Source organism: Meleagris gallopavo, chromosome 1, assembly GCF_000146605.3.
Source record: "Meleagris gallopavo isolate NT-WF06-2002-E0010 breed Aviagen turkey brand Nicholas breeding stock chromosome 1, Turkey_5.1, whole genome shotgun sequence".
Lineage (NCBI taxonomy): Eukaryota > Metazoa > Chordata > Aves > Galliformes > Phasianidae > Meleagris > Meleagris gallopavo.
The window spans coordinates 62,339,209-62,354,405 of record NC_015011.2 but is presented as its reverse complement, the minus strand read 5'-3'; positions in this window follow the sequence as shown (position 1 = coordinate 62,354,405).

Genomic DNA, 15,197 nt, shown 5'->3' with positions numbered 1-15,197 from the left:
AAATCCATCTTACACACTGGGGGAAAGACTTTCAGACCTGCAAGAGAGAAAGTAACAGTTAGCTCTTAATCAGATTAATAGATCTCCAAAACACCCACTCAAAGAGAGATGTTATTCATCTCCCCAAGCAGCAGCCGGCACACAGACATGAAAATAGAAAGCAGTGACAGCAGACTAGGTCCCAGGTTCATGACTCTCTTCTATAACTAGATTTTCAAAGGGATTGTAGAATCATAGAATTATTTGAGTTGGAAGGGACTCTTAAAGGCCATCTGGTCCAACTTTTCTGCAGTGAACAGGGACACCCACAGGTAGATCAGGTTGCTCAGAGCCCCATCCAGCTTGGCCTTGAGTATCTCCAGGGAGGGGCATCCGCCACCTCTCTGGGCAACCTGCTCCAGTGCCTCACCACCCTGATTGTAACATACTTCTTTATATTCAATCTAAATCTCCCCTCTTTTAGCTTGAAACCATTCCCGATTGTCCCGTCACCACAGACCCTGCTAAAGAGTCTGTCCTTTCTTACAGCCCTCCTTCAGAAACTGAAAGGCTGTGTTCAGGTCTCCTCGAAGCCTTCTCTTCTCCAGGCTGAACAACAGCCCCAGCTCTCAGCCTGTCCTTGTAAGAGAGGTGCTCCACCCTTTGGATCATTTTTGTGGTCCTCCTCTGGATGCACTCCAACAGGTCTACGTTTCTCCTGTAGAGGACTCCACATCTGGATGCAGTACTCCAAGTGAGGCATCACCACTGCAGAGCAGAGGGGCAGGATCACCTCCCTCACCTGCTGGCCACACTTCTTCTGATGCAGCCCAGGATATGGTTAGCTTTCTGGGCTGTGAGGGCACATTGCTGACTCATGCCCAGCTTGCCATCCACCAGTACTGCCAGGTTCTTTTCAACAGGGCTGTGCTCCATCCTTATCCCCCCCAGCTTGTACTGATAGTGGGAGTTATCAGAATAATAACATTAACAAGGCTGTTTGTTTCAGGTATTAGAATTTAGTCGTCTCATTTCCCTGAGAGACATAGGAAAAAAACAACCTTAAATCTTCTCATTTATTCAGGGCTGACAGGTCTGCCACAAGCAGCTACTCTGTTTTAAAATTATCTTGACATAATGCAGCAGGATTAGGTTAAAAAATAGGCTTGGCTATCTAAGAATAGATGCAAATGGTGCAGACATTTTTAGACACAGCAGGCATCTCTCTACTAACCTGAATGAATAAAAGTGAGATGGGCTCTGAATTCTCTGAAGCTGTTCTCCCCATCACATCCACACAAAATGCACCAGCATAGTATTTCCTGGACTCAGCACTGGTTTGGGAGCTGAGAATCCACAGAGATTAGCTGCAGGAAGGAACAAGATGTATTTTTAAGATGAGAATTGATATCCCTTAAGCACTTGTGTTTTTAGCTAATCTAGGTTTCTAAAAAACACATAAAACTTTTGGACTTGGTCACTTTTTGAAAAAGTTCTTGTTTTGTTGAGAAGAAAAAGTTGCATGACAATGGTAGTCAGTGACATCAGCAAGCAATAGCAGACAGAATTTATCTCCTGCAATCATATTACAGGCATACAAAAATAATCCCAGCTTTCTAATGGTGGAATTACAACAGATAGTGTGAATGCCTTCCGCTGCACAAAGAACCTTTGCTTAAGGACTATTTGCCATCATGTGGCTATTTGTGATGGTACCTGCGGAATTTCTCCTGAATGATCTACTTGTAAAGCTGATGTGCCTACAGCAATCTACTGGAGGTTTCTTCTTCCCTTGGAGGACACACCATTTTTGCACAGCATCTGGAATTCCCATCGCTGCAGCTGGGCAGGAAGCTTGTACTCTATTCCCAAGCAGCTTTCCTGTAAGAATGTGAATTTCCTACAGCAAAACTGAACTGGAAAGCATCGAGTGAAATGCTTTGGAATGCTGACATTCTCCCCTAGAAGATTACAAGTTTGATTTTGCCAGCCTTCTCCCCTCCTGTGTAAGTACACACTGATTTCCAATGGAAACCAGATTTCTTTTCAAGGGAGTTGTAATGTTAATATTCATTCAGCACTTGGTAAACATATGCAACTAAATTACCACTACAAAACAGATGGGGAAAAAATAGAAGCAATTTGCCAAAGATCATTTGTCACTGGTAAATACAGGACAGTTTGGGCCTCTTATCCAGCTTTTTTGGTATAAAGAAATGGACATCTCATCACCCTACTCTGTTTTTTTGGTTCACATATAGGCTTGTAAAGATGTAGCCAGAATTCAACTCAGTCTTCACTTCTGAGTGCCAGATTGCTTTTCACCTTAAAAATAGATATCAAGCTCTGCTAAAGTGAATGTTGTGCCCAGAAACTGTTTTTGAAAGAAGCTGTGGTGTTACAGCATGCTTTCTTTTTGTCCAAGCAGGAGGAACATCTGGAAATATGTATTCAAGAAAATTAAGAACATTTATTTTGCTAAAGATTGTTATGTTGATAAAACTGAAGCAGATATAAAGTGAAGAATTGAGAAAATATTTCCTTCTGAAAGCATTGGAAAGAGATGCCTCAGGTTAGCAATTTTTTTCATTAATGAAATCCAAATCAAATTAGCTGAATTCATAAAGAATTCACATCTACTGCAGTGGAATTAGACACTAATTGACAACTGTGCTTTTCCTCTGCCTTACTTTAAACATTTGTCTTCTTAATGAAACTCAGAGCGACGTTGCTCTTGCTCTCTCCTTTGATAGAGATGCAGAGCAGTAGTGTGCTCTGCAGCAGAACATGAGCATGGTCCTGTACAAAGCCTCTCAACACCATCCAGCAACATGGAAAAGCAAGGCCTCAACTAGGATGTGGGATCTCCTGTGCCAGTGGTACACTTGGCCGTGATAGGCAAGATAGAAGTGCTTACACCACTCTTCCTGTGATATCACACTAACAGAACGTATTTTGGTGATGTGGCACCTGTTTCCACAGGGATTTCCATTTTGAAAGTATTAATACTCACCCAGCTGATTTTCATCTTCTTCATCACTGTAAACAGCAACTGAACTGTAAACGCAAGCTGGGCTAAGTTCAACTGCAAAGTTCTCAAACTTCAGCTGTAAAGAGAACAAGCAAGAGGGAATCATCAAGAGCAGAGTAGTGACTGAAGCTCTTACCCTTATTAATCATGGGCTAGAGAAAAGTCACTTTTAGGATTGCCAGCGTGGCTTTCCTTGGCAAGTGAGTCACATTTTGCATTAGAGCAGTCTGTGGGCAGTCTTGGCCTAATAGTGCGGACTGCTCTTCTATGTGAGGCTAAAGACAGCTGCAGAGGATGGATCCAGCCTAAGTCTCGCCTTAAGGGATTTCTCCTGTTATCTGTACTGGGACACTCCATGCCTTATATTTTAGAAGGGTATCCCCCGTGGAATGCTCTTTCAGGAGCTTTTCCTTTGTTTGGTTTGGTTTTAATCCAGACCAAAAGATCTAACACTAACAGAGCAGTGGTAACCAAAAGAATAGGTTTTCATACCCTTGGGCATTCCTAGGTTTAACACTGTTTTTCCATCCCTTAACCAAGGCAGCAGGGGAGGAAACATGTTCCAAACAACATAAGATGACAATACAGAACAACGCCAGTTGGATGCTTGCTGCGCTCTAACAGAGATGTGCAGTAAAACTAAAGAGAGATGCTGGTACTGTGTGTGTGAACCATCACTACACTACCCACACACAAGAATAAACACCTTGGTATGGGGCTAAGGAACAGCCTGCGGTTATTAACACTGCCACAAGAAAAAAGCTGGCTGTTCACAACGTGGTTTCTACCTCTTCTTTAACTTCAAATGCTCTGGTTTTCAAGATAAAGCTATGTAGTGATGAGATTGGTGCCACCAGACTTAAAGTACTTAGAACAGTCACAGCAGCCCCGCACACTGGTTCAGAGGTGATGTTTAATTGACAAAACACGCCCTGTAAAAAGTCAGCGACCTAGAAATCTTACAATTTATGTTCTTGCGTGTCACAGATGTTTCTGGCAGGATTTTATTGAATCACTCCCCTGAATGGTTCTCAGTGCAGAGGTTTAAGTGCAGTTTCTCCTTTATTACCTTTACAGCATACTCTGCTGGAGCCTCAATGAGCCAGTGGCACTTCGTGTTCCTGGGATACAAGCCAGGGTAATTAGCAGTATCAATCTTTCTCTTTTCCACCAGTATTGCAACACTCCCACAGCCCAAACCTACAGTACAGAGAGAGAGAACAGAGACAATTTAATGACCGGCATTACGTAGTGCTTTTTAATAAACCCACACCAACACTAAAGTTAGGGGGGTTTTGTTATTTATTTTAAGGGGGTCAGAAAGGAAAGGGTAGGAGTTTCTACAGTGTAGGTATGTTCACCTGCTTCAGAGTCCTTATGGACAGCCGTGATGGCAAGCTTGAATCCACATTGTTTGTAGCATTGTTCCCATCACAAACAAACATAATGGTGGCCCAGTCTGACTATCAGCAGAGGGCTGGAAACATCTCCCCACAGAGCTTATCTGAGGGAGACAAGGATTTGGTGGCATAGGTGGTCATAGCACGCATCTATTCAGGCAAATATCACAGTGATTCATTAAGGTAGATCCCTCCATGAAGCTGTCAGCTCGTGCTAAATGGAGACACTGTTCAGCTTTCTCTACCTATAAAATATTTAGAGGCTGTAGAGAAAAACTGGAGAAGGGACTTCGTCCAAAACAACCATATGAAGAACTGAGTGCTCCTAGAGGATGAATTGTGGACTACGGATGATGGGTTATTACAGCACATAGCCACTAATGCTGAGAGGAGAGAAGTAGTCAGTATTTGCTTGAAATATTTATTCTCTATCAGTTCAATATTAAGAGCACCTTAGAGAGGGGCAAGAGGCCGCTTCTTTTGGTCTCACCTCTACAGTTACTCAGTAATCTGTACATTTCCTGGGCCATGTAAACAGTTTGGAACCAACAAATAACCATCCTTTCTGAGCTGCTTCTCCAGTATGCCTGCTGGCAATGCTTAACACATCAGAAAGTAACCTGGCTATGCATCAGTTAAGCAAGAATAAGCACTCAGCTTACTCTGCTATCCATAGTAGGAATAAAACAGGTATGGGAGAGACAAGGAATGCTGGGCATGATTCATTATATGCAGCTGAAAGACACTGTTGAGACACTTCATACTAGGCCACCACACTACACTAGATGCCAGGACAAATATGAACTGCCCAGGGAGGTGGTGGAGTCACTGCTCCTGGAGGCGTTCAAGAAATGTTTAGATGTTGTACTAAGAGACGCAGTCTAGTGAGGAAATACTGGTGATAGGTGGGCAGTTGGACTGGATGATCTTGGAGGTTTTTTCCAAACTTGGTGATTCTTTGATTCTATGATTCTATGTCCCTCAGCCCCACTTGGGTATCACCTCCAGCTTGTCAGATTCATAGCATGCAATAAAAAGGGCTTCTCAAAGCCAACTATTTGCTGTTCTTCGTGATGATGAATTAAAAAAATCAGAACCTGTGCCTCTCACTTCCCTAAAACACCCAGACTTACTGGTTGGCTCTCTTCTGCTTGAGTAGAGGGACACACATTCACAGTCACATCCAACATGGTAGTCTACATCTAATTTGGTGAAGTAGATCAGGATCATTTTCTCCTGCGGTACTGTTATATTCCACACACCTGGACTAGAAGCAAACAATCACAGAATCATACAGAAACAATAGCAAAGACATGAATCTGAATGGCTGAGCTTAGACATGAGTGGTCCCACCTTGGGCTGGGAACCTCCAGTAATTACTTTCCTGCAAGCAAGTACCAAAAGCCAACAGCTGGCATATCCAACTACTACTCTATCATCTGAGAAGTGCAGAGGAATGCTGTGAATTTGCCCAGCACTAGGTGGGGACCAATGTTTCCTTACAGAAGCAATAGCTTAGTGCTGTGCTACTGACACTGCCAGCCCAGTTATCTCATTTCTGTGCCTCTTGCAAGAGCTGAAAGCTTCTTTGTGCAAGCTGACACGGATGTGGCTGAGCCACAAAGGGCACAACAGATCTCAAGCCAGCCACAGCCATTTTGTGAGCGCAGCCCAGACACAAGCTGCGTTACAAATGGACTTTGTGTCATCCTTTCCTTGTGGAGAGGATTCCCATTACCCTGCCCAGAGAGCACAGGGGAATTTGCATTGCTGCTGTAATCTGGACACTGCCAGCAGCAGTTGGTGCTTCTGAGCCCTGGGAAACACTTCGGTGGGTGCCCAGGGGAAAGGCAGCAGTTGGCTGCTCAGGCAGATAGCTGTTGTCAGGGTAGCTGTTCTCCTGAACATGGCCACTTTCTCCAAAGACCAGCAAGCCCTAGGGACTGCACAGCTCCAGCACAGGAAAGCGGCTTTGAACAGCAGCTAGGGAGAGAAAAGCATTGTACAGTGTATTCCAATGCAGGCACAGTCCTGTCAAACCAGAAGTACCTGACAAAGTTGAGAGAAGACTCTAAAGGTCGCACACAATTTCTTCCCTAAAGTCCTACTTAAACATCACCAGCATTTCAGGATTTGTCTTGCCAATACAGCAGGCCTGTGTTCACTCAGCCCACTAAGAGCTGACGTGGCTGTTCCAAGCTTATTTTTCAGCACAATTTTTATAACTTTCTGTCCTTGATCTTCTATGGGCATTTGATCCACGTGGATGCCAATAGCTCTGCTTCACACAGGCGAAAGCAGTCACTTTGTAGCCACACAGCTCCTACTCCTTGCAGTTATTTTTTCCCAATTACCAGGCCCATACTCAGCTGCAGACAGAAACCTTTTCAAAGAGTAACCATTATGGGGCTCTAGCGAAGCCATAATGGATGGGGTATTATTTAACACCTCGACTTTGATGGCTGTGACAGAAATATCGCCGTCTCCTTAATAACTTGCATTAGCACTGTAATCATCTGTACAGAAAAATTCAAGTGGCCTGCAGCGAGCCCCCAGACCTGTGCCCAGCTATAAAAGGCACTTGTGATAAGTCACTACAACTGCTGCACACCTCTTTCCACATGGTGATCAAAGTTGTATTTGATTAGGAGATGACCCCCATAAATCCTGCAAGCTGCTATAAGAGCACAACCACAGCTTGGTTCTGGAGCTGGCTAGCACTCAAAGGGAGTTTTATTAGGGCAGAAGTGATATGCAGCTCTCTGGGTTACTTCTCCCAACTGGAAGGGCTGCATCCATCCAGGAACATATCAACTTGAGTAGCCTTCTGCTCTTCCTTCAGAGTAGGAAGGATTGTTTGAGTTGAATGGGATCCCTAAAGGCCAACTGATCTAACCCTCTGCTGTGAACAGGGACACGCACAGGTAGATCAGGTGCTCAGAGCCCCATCCAACATGACCTTGGGTGTTTCCAAAGATTGGGCATCCACCACCTCTCTTGGCAACCTGCTCCAGTGCCTCATCAACCTTACTGTAAAATACTTCTACTTTAAATCCAACCTAAATCTCCCTACTTTTAGCTTGAAACTACTTCCCCTTGTCCTATCATAACACACTCTGCTAAAGAATCTGTCTCCTTCCTTCTTATAGCCCCCTTCAGACACTGAAAGGCCACTCTCAGATCTCCCCAGAGCCTTCTCTTCCCAAGGCTGAATAGCTTTGGCTCACAGCCTGTCCTCGTAGGGAAAATGTTCCATCCCTTGGATCCCTTTGGATCATTTTTGTGGCCCTCCTCTGGATGCTCTCCGACAGGTCTACATCTCTCCTATGTTGAGGACTCCACACCTGGATGCACTGCTTCAGCTGAGGTCTCATCAGTGCAGAGCAGAGGGGCAGGATCACCTCCTTCACCCTGCTGCAGGTCAGACCTGCTATTAACATGGGATTTCCATCTGGGGACATGTCTACCTCAACTTTTGGTTCTACCATTGCAAAATAAAGGTAAAGAAATAATAAAAATGCTTTGCTGCTGATGCATCAACTTGAAACTAGAGAGAAGTGCTGTGGGTGGAGCAGCAGGACAATGCTAGTCCCTGTTTTGCTGAATAGATAGGAGAGAAAAAAGCACTTCTGGACACCACACCAGCTTGTGTCCAGGTGCCACCGGTCCTCAAACAGACAAGGGGCACTCCAGAGCCACCCTGTTTTATGTACACAAGGTATCTCATTCCTCTCAGCCTCCTGGTAGCACTACCCGTGCCACACTCCCCCATCACTTCCCACAGATATGTGCTGTCTCCTGGGAGGGCTGCTAAGGAATAGGGGTGACAGGCGTGTTTGGATGAGCCCCAAAGCACAGGGGATGTGGAAGTGCTGCTCAGCTGGGGAGAGACAGCAGAAGTCACTTGCCCCAACTGCTTCACTTCACCCTAGGATCAAGAGAAGGGGTTTAGAGAAGGAATCATCAGGAGTAGCCCTTGAAAGTACAGATTCAGGCATTTTCATCTCCATTAGAGTCTATCATTCATTCTTAAGTAGAAGGCAACCTTGTAGGGACAGCTCTGCTTGCACAAGGCTCAGCTATCCATACATGAATATGCACGGTAGTACTGCAGAGCACAACCTTTGCTAATGAGCTCCAAGATCCCATGCTGCAGGAAAATGCTGATCTGTACATCTCATCCAGGGAACAGTCCTCTCACAAGCAGAGGATCTCTGACAAGAGAGGCATATCCTGTCAGGTGGAGAATCAAACTACTCCTTTTCTTGTATTTCTGCATCTGAAACAAAATGCTTCCCCTCCTTTATGCACTACCCTTTCTCCCTGGAGTGACCAGAGATCCCTGCAAGTTCAATCACCCGCAGACATCTTGCCCCAGCCGTTGGCCATGTACAGCATCCCAGACTCAAAGTCTTCACCCATGTTGGAGGACAGACAGGCTGGACTTCATCCCCTGCAGAAAGAATGGCGCACAGATTGACTCGGTACTTCCAGGAGGACATCTGATTTACAGGTACAAACAACATCCTTCGATCGCACTGCTCCACACTTTCCCATTTTCTCTTTCTTTGGCAGCTCTGCTCGCAGCAGGGGATGGAACCAGATGACCTTTGAGGTCCCTTCCAACCCAAGCCAGTCTGTGATGACTCTTCCCAGAACACTGCAGCCACACGTAGGTATTTAAGAATTAGAAGTACAAACTGAAGTTAGTCACATGTCATAAGCTTTACACTGAGGCATGGCAAATTCACAAAGGGATCAGGAAGACAGTTAGCTGCCTCTGAATGCTGACTTCAGCAGAAGAATACTGGGGAAGGTGGGGAACAGAATGATAGATGAGGAAAGCACTTAGCCTCCGTATCAGTCTCACACAGTGGGAACAGCATGGCATTTGGGAAATTCTGTGAATCATTCTCCTCACTGAGGACCAGTGCTGGACATTGCTGACCAACTTGCTGCCACCCTACAGACCAAGGAGGCGTTGCTGGATCCCTGATGTTGACAATCCCCTGCTTTATAAATCATTTGCTAGGATTTCTCCCTTTACTACCACTCACTTCCCCATCCTCCCTGCATTCCTTAGCTGTTCAGAATTTGTAATATATCCATTGACAGCATTTGGCCTCTTGCTGATTTAATGTTCCTCCAGGGATATATATGTTGAACCATCTCCTCCAATAGTTGGATCAAGACAGTTCTGAAACAACTATTTCTTGGGTCTTACTTCCTAGGTTCCTACCATTACAGGCAAAAAGCAAGGCTACCACCACCAAGTCAAACTACCTCAGCTCAGACTACCTAGCCAGCATAAGTGACAGATGGTTATTTTATGTTGGCTGATCTGTCACCTAATGGCTACGATCAGGCATGACCAGTTCACTGCATCTTGGCATGGCTTTATATAGCTCGGGGAACTGCTTTTAAGAAACCTGGGAGATGAAGCTCACATCACTTCCCTAACACTGAGGCCCTAAAATCACCTCCAGAGACTTTGCAGGCAGAAGTGCTTGAAGCAAGCAGGCTTTAAGGAGCTGCAGGTGTAGCACAGCCACATCACAGCTCATATAGCACAGCCAATTAAACCAGAGGTGTACAATGACACGTGAGATTGGGACACTTCTGCCTGTCCACCCATTGCAGGTGACACATCTTCACAGTGGCCACCAGGCTCTTCTAAAGTCTCCTAACTGGAAAAAAACAACAACAACAACAACAAAAAAAAACACTCTGTGGGAAGGAGTTGCTGCCACAATGTAAAATATTTCCTGCCAGTTCCCATGAAGGCACAGATGCTGCAACCCTAAAACATGCTCCTGTGCTGGGAACTGGTTTTGGCCCTCAGTCACAGGACTCCCAGCTGGGCTGACTTCACTTCAGCAGCCATGCAGAGAATCCACTGATCTCAGTGGAAAAGCTGCACTTCACTTTAAACTGATGAGCAGGCTTGTTTCATCTGCTGCCCATCGAGCCACTGCTCATGCACGGCCACATAGAGCTGCCAGAAGATGTCCCAGCAGATTCCTCTACAGCCAGCCTGGATGGGAAGAGGCACAGTGGCTATTGCCTTGCACCTCACCAATCTCAATGCCAGTTTCACAATGCCCTCAAACACAAAGCTCAGACCTTGTTACCTGCAGTCCAGGGTCGTACCATCACTAAGAATCACTAAATTTGGAAAAGACCACTAAGACCATCTAGTCCAACAGTCAACCCATCACCACCATGCCCACTAACCATGTCCCTCAGGACATAACCACATGCAAAACTTCAAAAGCATGGGAACTGAGCATCAGAGTCATTCTGGCCCCATAGATCCTCCTTCTCTGTTTATTGTCAGTGCATTAAGGATATAAGCAGAGGCAGACATTTAACAGTTTGGAAGTTTTTTGGGCAGCTACACTATATAGATCCATGTAATGCTAAACAAGAGTGTGTCTTTTATGCCTTTTCTGCATATTTGATAAGCAATACGACATCACAGTTCAGCTGAGAGCAATCAGCTTCAGCAGAGTCAAGGTGCCCCTCAGAATGCCTTTCAGCAATTAGGCAGCTATGCTGTCAGAGCTGCATTATCCAACACATAGAAAATCGATAACTGGGTCCTCCAACAAGTGCCCCAGAAAGCTGCAGACGGGGTTCACCATAAGTCTTTGCTTAAACTTTTTTCCGTAAATAATTAACAATTTTCTTCATTTAGGGAAACTTTTCCTCTGGGGAACACAGAAACAAGCTTGGGCAGCACAACAGCTGAGAGCAGAAACACTGGCAATAGAAACAACGATGTGCTTTGCCGTCAAGGTTCATCTTGCATATTACAGTTTTTATTGTTGTCATTCTTCAACATCAGTTCTCAGAGGTGTTGCTCAAGTTGAGGAAGAAGCAGATGAGAAGCGGCCTGGACTGCAATTACAGCATAATGGATTGTAAAAGGGCTGGCAAAGGCGTCGCTTATATCATTGCCCCTGCCCATTAAGAGGTCTTTAGCAAAGCTGGTCTTGCATTAAAAATACAAAATCAAAGTGATTGCTGTAGGTAATAGGACAGATGCCAGGGCTGCTTTAACCAGGAAGTTTCTCTACTGCTCCTTCTTTCTCAGAAATGCAGGCCCTTTAAAGGAAGGATCAGATATATTTTGAGATGAGGAAACACCCATTTGCTCCCAAAATGAGGTATCAAAGATCTGCCCAGCCTAGAAAAGCTGTGTATGGCTGACCTGTAGCCTCCACCTTCACCCCCAATAGGTATTTGAAGGGAATGAAACCCTAGAAGACTCCAAAACAGAGGGGACTTCACACAGGTCCCACTCATCTTTCTTACTGCTGCAAGAGCATTCCTGGAGCTCAACCCCAGCCAGCCATCCAGAGGAACCTACCTGAACCCAGCACCCTGCCTTCTCTTCCCTCCTAAAAGGCCTTCCTGCCCTTCATGCTACCACCTGCACACGTTTCCAAGCTGCTGCACGTGTAGGGATTGGGTTTTGGGTAGAAGGAGGTGGTAAAAACTGTTTGCCAGAGATTGATCTGGCGATGTTCAAAATAAAAGTACCGCTCCCCCAGGACGGAGACAGTGCAGTACCCCTGAGGATTACTTAGAGGACAGAAAGAAGAGTACTGCAGTGAGGCAGATCTCTCATGCTCAACTGTGTCACCTCAGACATTCTGCAGATAGGGAATTAACAGAACAGCTCCCAGCTATCATGGGTCTCCTGACTCCAGCCTGAGCTTCAAGTGATATGTAGGTAAATGAAAATGCACAGAAATTACATTTCTTGATGAGAAGCTGATGTACAGAAAAGTGAGGTCTCCTGTGAGGTACTTTCACAATGCGTGTGCATGCACAGTCATAAGATAAATTTCAGGTTTCGTCCGGTAGCCTAGTTACCCTTAACAGAATGCAACTGGAACTTAGGAAAATTTAGTAACAAGTGCAACAGCTTATAATGGTGCTGCCTGACTTTATTCAAAGCACGTTATTTCAAAGCTTCTTTATCTAGCAGCGCCCTGCGGTGCTTAATCAGAGCAGCTAAAGTCATCCTGAAAGAGCTCATCTCTGAATCAAGCTGACCTAGCACTCAGTCTTGGCTTGGTCTGAAATGCACTGCAAGGAGACAAAGCTTTCTCACGTTGCTTTTGGCATCAACTGTGCCTTAAAAATGTGAGCAACAAGCATGGGAGAAGTTTGACTGAGAGCGAGGCCAACCAGGGATGGCTGGAGCTGATAATGCGTTAGATGCTTCGTTGAACTGTGCAGTGAGAGATAGATGTGCATGGTGATCCAATTTCCTGGAAAGAACTGTAAAGGGAAAAGCCCAGCCATCCTCAGGGCTGCAGGGTGTAAGGTGCACTGACCAGCACAGAGGCAGGGTGTTCAAAACCACTGCACAATGTGGGAGCACAAATTGCACCTGGAGAGCCACAAAGCAAAGAGCCAACTGTAAGCACTCATACCAGGGGCCTGCTGCTGCGGGCTGGGTGGTTTCAGAGAGCCCCAGCTTCAGGTTTCTGTCTCCTCAGAGGAGAGAGGAACAGCAGCTCTTCCTGCATTCCCTTCAGCTGGGCTGCGTGTGCACCAGCCAGAGTCACTCTGTTAATCACTTTGGCTCCTGTGTTTCTCATGGTACGAAGCCAAGGGGAGGGGTCATCTGCTTGTCCCAAGGTGGGAGACCAGGACAAAAGTTCATAGCGACTGAAGAAACTGGGACTGTTTAGCCTGGGGAAGAGAAGGCTGAGGGAAGACCTCATTGCTCTCTTCTGGTATATGCAAGGTGATTGAGTGAGAGCGGGATTGGGTCTCTTCTCACTGGTGACAGGTGACAGGATGAGGGGAAATGCCTCAAGTTGCACCAGGATAAGTTTAGGTTGGATATCAGGAAAGGGTAGGGTGGTTAAGCACTGGAATAGGCTCCCCAGGGAGGTGGTTGAGTCACCATCCCTGGATGCGTTTAAAATCCATCTGGTTGTGGTGCTCAGGGACATGATTTAGCGGTGGGTTGTTAAAGGTAGGGTAGTTTGGTTAGGTTGAGGTTGGACTTTATGATCTTTAAGGTCTTTTCCAACTTGAGCAATTCTATGATTCATTTCTCTGCCCTTCAAACAATGTAACTGGGAGGCACTCATAGTGTTTGCCCAGGCAAGAGCCTGAAATAACTCACTGGAGTCACCAGGAGAGAAAATGTCACCAACAGCATCGCCCATCTGCTCTCCTTTGGCTTTGGGCCACACATCCTCTGCACAGCCTTGAATGCTCACTTACCCTTTCCATCAGGACAGTGGCACAAGAGAGCCCCACAGGCACTTGCACTGCTGTACTCGAGTGCCAGTGAGTTGAGGAGCCCACATCTCTCCTCCTACTGCACGGCCAGTGCCCCAAGACTCAGCAGCAACCACTGACCCTCCATCACAAGGCTGTGGGGATCCCTACACAGCATCATGGCTACAGAGGGGCTCTGAGCCTCTCCCTCCCCCCCCTTCCCATACAGCATTTTATCACCTTGCTGTGTCACTCTCAGGCATCCACTGTTGGCCTCAAAGTATTTGACTACCACAGAAAGCTCAGTCACAACACCAGACACAATTTTCTAAGCCACTGACCTGGACCGAGCTCTCCCCAGCCTCTGTTGCTGACTGGCTCTTCTGGCAAGAAAGCACAGTGATTATTGCTATAGCAGCAAGCCTACTGCTGGAGTAGAAAATAGAGCTTATTAAGGTGGTAAATAATGGAGAAAACACCATACCCTTGGGCAGGGAAGAGAAACTGCATTAGCAACAGCGGAAGAACCAGCATCACAGTGAACCGGGATGGGATGAATGGCAATTAGCTGGTATTCCATTTCTTGCCCCAGTTGGGCAGATCTTTTTGGCACTAGCTTCATTGCTAGGGTGAAGCTGCTTGAAGATCCACACTCTTCCGACCTCTCTTTTCAACCTGCCCTATGCTTGTTTTCCCCTCTTCAAAGCACCTCTAGGAAATAATTATTTATATGGATGTGAGAGCAAATGGGGAACTATAGATATGCTAGTCATTGCATGAAGAAAGATAAGAAGGATTCAAGAATACCGCTCTCCTAAATTTTTCTCTTAGTGAACTGCCCCAGAATCACCAGTTAGCAGGCCCAGCAGGACCAAGCTATTTCTCTTTCTCTCAGAGACAAGAGACCACAGCGCAGCTGAGCAGCCTGAGTGGGGAAAGGCCCATTTGCTGCAGCAAGCAAAGGGAGGACCATGGTGAGCAGCACCTGGATGGAGAGGGTACCAAAAACTTTCAGTGCCAGCAGAGGTAGAGCCCAGTCTGCTGGGGTGAGCATACCAAGAGAGGTTTTTCAAAACTGACTGGGTACAGTCACTTGTTTTTTGGTATAGTAGCATTAACAGTACTGGTGTTCACTGCTATAGCTCCATGTTGGGGCACACTCCCCTGCAGCCCCTATGCCCCAGCATAGGACTCACCACACTGAGCAAGAAAAGACACCAGCAGCAGCAGGAGCCCAGTTGCCACCATGATCCAAGGAAGTACCTGAAGCTGGAACCTTGAGCCCAGGCTGCACTCTGCCACACATCAGAACTATCGTCTTCCTCCTAGTTAACAAGCCCCTGGAATAGGTGATGGGCCAACCAGCTTTGGCAGGTGAGGCTGCAGGGCTGCAAATCAGGTAGGTCTGGAGGCTCTCTTAGCCACATCACGCAGGAGGCCATTGGCTCCCTGGTCTCTCCTCTTTGTGCTGTGCCATCAGGGACACAAGCAGGGTATAACAGCTCCCACACCACCACCAGCCCTGAAGTCACTTCAGT